This window comes from Octopus sinensis, linkage group LG7 (genome assembly GCF_006345805.1).
Source record: "Octopus sinensis linkage group LG7, ASM634580v1, whole genome shotgun sequence".
In the NCBI taxonomy this organism is placed as follows: Eukaryota; Metazoa; Mollusca; class Cephalopoda; order Octopoda; family Octopodidae; genus Octopus; species Octopus sinensis.
In genome coordinates, this window is record NC_043003.1 from 11,644,451 (window position 1) to 11,649,450 (window position 5,000).

General features: G+C 35.7%; 1 protein-coding gene across 3 annotated transcripts in view; it reads left to right on the forward strand.

Annotated features, from left to right (window-relative positions):
• The window catches only part of LOC115214204, a 316,406-nt gene that overhangs the window by 218,627 nt on the left and 92,779 nt on the right, over positions 1 to 5,000 (forward strand). The window lies entirely within an intron of this gene.

The following is a 5,000-nucleotide window of genomic DNA, read 5'->3' on the forward strand; positions in this document are numbered from 1 at the left end:
TGCATTATCTCATAGCTTTGAGATTTCAATGATGTCCTTGTTTATTTTTAGAATGACATTGTAGGGTTAGCATGAAAGGCTGGACCCTGTTGCTTTGAACACAAAACAGGTAGAATATTAGGGCCAGGTTATGGCTAAAGAGTTAAAGGAGGAAATTTGTATCATAAAATAAAAGGTGGCACCAGGTGGGTTGGTATTAAAATGGCTAAGGTCCTCTTTTCTATGCTGGCATGGGTTGGATGGTTTGAGAGGAAGATGCTGGAGAGTGAGTGGATTGCACTGAGCTCTGATGTCTGCTGTGGTTTTGCACAGTCCTCTCGCTTGTTGATTCCTCTCAAACTGTCCGATTTATGTCATCATGGGGGGGGGGGGGGGTAAAAAAAAAGGAATGTTAAATGATGATGATGATGATGAAAAGGAGGAGGATGTGTTAGATAAAAGCTCATAGCTGTTTCTGAGAATCAATAGACGGGATAATTAAAGAACTGGATGTGGCCAGTTGTTTAGTAACAATTAGTAAGAATCAAATTCTGTTACTGACAAGAAACAAGTAATTACATTTTTTTTTTTGTTTTAATGTTTTCTTTTTTTCTTTTAAATCATGTTCAGTGAAGCGTGACATTTTGTCACTGATATATCAAGAAGATAATCTTAGTAACCATAAAATTAAACAAAAAAGGGAAAAAAAAAAAAATGAAGGAAAGAGAACAAAAACAAAATGTCTCTGTATGTCAGATTGAGACACCATTGGTAAAGACAGTAAAATAATTGGTTTAACCTTGGTCTCCAACTAACTGGTAACCATATCTTTGAAAAATCTTCATTCTGTCAAAGTATCATTCAAGTAGTTTAAAGAGAGAGAGAGAGAGAGCAATTATTAACGGTCTTATGAACAGCTGCTAATCGTATACAAAATTCAACCCTAGACAACTGCTCAAATATCTGGGACAGAACTCCCACCATTCATTCACCTACATATCCTAAATTCCACCGCTGTTAATAAAATAAACAAACAAAATATATCTATGTAAAAATAAAATCAGATTGTAAAGAAAAAAAAACATCCAATAATGCTTTCTAATCCGGTGTTTCTCAGCCACATCTTACCTATGGATCCTTTTGATTTGTATTTTTATTTGAACAGAACCTTCTTAGCCATTCGATATTTAAAAAAAAAAAAAAACATTGTTTTGATAATTAAATATTACTAGCAGTATTGCCCGGCGTTTCTCGGGTTTGTTTCGACCCTTCAGAATTGGAATTTTTGAAATTTTGCATTATGTAGCTTGTTATTCTCTTTAAGTGAACATTTTTCTAGTTGAAATACACCGAAAAATGGCGACACAGCAGTAAAAAAATCGTAAAAAATAGGGATTTTCATAGAAAAAAAAGCACCTTTTTGATGTAAATAATTTTTGGCGTTAACATGGTCCGATTTGAATTTTTTCTTTTACAGAAAGAAGAGCAAGCCTTCTTCTATCATACTCTCAATTTTGGTCAACTTGTGCCGCAGGGTCTCAGAGGAGATAGTGTTAGTTGAAGGCTACCAAACCTGCCAAACACAGACAACTTCAGCTTTATATATAGGGAAATTATTATCTCATAGCTTTGAGATTCCAATGATGTGATTATTTATTTTTAAAAAGACTTGGTATAGTTGGTGCGAGAGGCCAGATCTGGCTGGTTTGAGCATAAAGCTGGCAGAACATTTGGGCTACATACGTCCAGTTTAAATGCTAATGGGTTGGTGATTGAATGTCAGTCGTCAAATGACACATCTTTAAAAGCAGTCAAAGATATCTGTACATAAAGTGGCAGAACTGCCACAGATGTGGGAGCAGTATTGTGTTGAGTCATCATCATTGTCTTCATTTAATTATTGCCTTTCACGTTGGCATGGACTGGACAGTTTCACAGGTGCTTGCCAGGTAGAAGACTGCACCAGACTTCTGTGTCTGTTTTGGCATGGTTTTTACGGCTGGATGCCCATCCTAACACCGACCATCCCACAGAGTGGATTGTTTAATTTGCATAATTTATCTGTTACTGAATGTTGGATTATGACCAAAATCTTATGTTATGATTGTGAATACAAGTGGCCGAAATGGGGTTTCCTTAAAATACCTCTGGACTAACTTGTGCATGGCAGGGCATGCAGCTCAGAGATCAGGGAGTTTCTCTAGGCTGATCCATTGTTTATCCGCATTGAGAGGTCGCAGCTTCGGTACTATAAACATGATTAGGATGTTTGCAAGAAAGAATCACGAGCAGGATTCTTGAAGTCGAGCCAACCGGTAGAAGACCTAAGGGTAGACTAAGAGCAAGGTGGTTGGGCAATATTCATGATCTCAATTGGTCACACCTGAGAATCCTACTGGAAGGTGTAATGATGTTTGCTTTTTATAGAATCCTATAGAGGAGGTGATTAAGGACTCTGTGCACCACAGTCCTTCTAGAAATAGCAGCAAACAAAAATGGATGAATTGATCTCTTAATGCTGTAAGCCCACTTTTTCTTACTTTAAATTCTAGTGATAGCAAATGACTGACTTTTAACTAAACCATGGTACCATCAGTTTTTGTTTGTTTTTTTTGGTCTTATACTATTAGATTTCAATAATTAATTGTTTTCAAATTTATTCGTTTAAGGTTGGGTTAATTGATTGCATTTCCTTCGATTAAATTGTATTTCATTTATTATTATTATTAATTTTTTTTTTTTGGTTTTGGTTAGGTGGGGAACCTATATTAATTAGGGTGCGAATACCTTGCACTATTAATTTTTTCTTAAAAAAAAGTATTTAATTTTACTTCCATTTTATTTTCCAAAGCCTAATTTTTCTGTTTGTAGATTTTTCACAGTTCTTCCTTTTCTTCCGAAGCTTCTACACTATTATTACTATTATCATCATTATTATTATTATGATTATTATTATTATTATTATGATTATTATTATTATTATTATCATTATTATTATTATTATGATTATTATTATTATTATTTATTATTTATAAAAGAAATCATTATTATTATTATTATTTCTTCTTCTTTGAAAGCCATCTGTTGCACCTGTATCAATCGATACGATAGCATGTTAGGAATATTGGCACTAAACCTTCCAGCCATTGTTATTTTTCTAATTCACCTCACAAAGTGATTTCAATTTTGGCTAAAATTAGGACAACCTCTCTTCTCTATGTACTTAAATTGATGGTATTTGTATTGATGGTGCCATCGCTGTTGTCATAGTAGGTGTCGGTGGCAGCAAAGGTGGTGCTGGTGATGTAATTATTTTTAGCACCCACCCACACACACACACATACACACACACACACGTTCGTTCACTTCTCTCCTTTCTTGTACATCTGATGTTTTCTCAGAGTGAAGGGTAATTTTCTATTCCTTGACATCCTGTTTCTATGGATACTTTAGTTAAAATTAAATATTTGATTACCATTATAACCTTTCCATGTCTATTTCTTCTCCCTTTTTCTCCTTATTAAGGCTTCATGCCAAACGTAAGAAATTGCCACCACCACCACCACCACCACCGCCATCATCATCATTACCATCACCATCATCATTATTACTGTGTTTCCATAAATTTTGATTCTTTGATCATATGAAGTGAAATATTTGAATTTCAGCTACTAGTTATTTATTTTAACTTATTTTTTGATAAGCTGAGCCCTCCTTTCTCCTTGTTGTTCTTCATCCTTCTGCCCTTGTTCACCTCTCCCTCTCTCTCTCTCTCTCCCTCTCTCTCTCTCTCTCTCTCTCTCTCTCTCTCTCTCTCCTTGTCTCTCTCTTTCTCATTAATGCATTCCCATTTACTTGTAATGTCAGCTTCTGGAGAGTGAGAACAGCCTCTCTGATAAAATAAATACTTGTATGTGAATTTTATCTGGGTCATATGATTTAGCAGGCACCAATGAAAACACTTGCACACACATATATATATACACTATCTGATACATCTCCCATTTTACTCTATCTCACATCCACATTAGCCTCCTTTAACGCGCTCTCCCTCTCGTCTCACTCTATCTGTCATCTTCTCTGTTCTTCCCATTCTAATATAGTTTATCATACATGTGTATAAAATTTGATTGTAAAACTATTGATTTTAGTAATGAGAATAATTCTTGTCCAAGATAATTGCTAATACCATGGCAACCTTGGATTTAAATGTATTATCTCTTGGATTTTTCCTTTCTTTGTTGTCTTTTTGTTTGTTTTTAGTTTTTCTCTTTTGTTGTTGTTGTTGTTGTGGTTTCTTCTCTTTTTTTGTTTTTAGTGAATTCCTTACTTCCTTATTATACAGTTGAAAGTTAGGAGAAATCTATGCTTACAGAGAAGATAGTTAGATATAATGACAAATAGATACAGAGAGAGAGAGAGAGAGAGAGGGAGAATGGGAGAGAGAGAAATCTTTTTGTCAAAGTCATTTTATCAGTTAGTCTTACTTTTGGAGTGTTATCCAAGAATAGCAAAAGTAATATATTCTTGGTTTTGGCAGTGTTATTTATGATGATGATGGTGATGATGATGATGTTGTTGATAGATGATGTTGAAGGTACCAATGATGACGGTAGTGGTGGTCGTTGTCGTGGTGTTGGTGATGGTATTGTCCTAGAACAGTTTTTCTTTGTCTATAACCAGCAAGGTGACTATCCGTGGCCTGAATAATTTCTTGCCATGTTTTGAATATTGGACTCTGCAATCACCATAAATTTGCCGACTAGTGCAGTAGTAATATCATTACAACCACCACCACCACCACCACCACTGCGACCAAATACCACCTCCGTCCATACCACCGCGATCGCCATTTCCATGATGGTCGCCGCCGCCGCCACCACCACCGCCGCCGCTACCACTACCATTATCTTCATCATTTGCTGCCATTCTCCATTTAGTATTTTCATTCTGTACACGTGCAAACAGAAAGCCATACCACCACCAATACACACACACACACACAAATTGCCAGCCAGAGC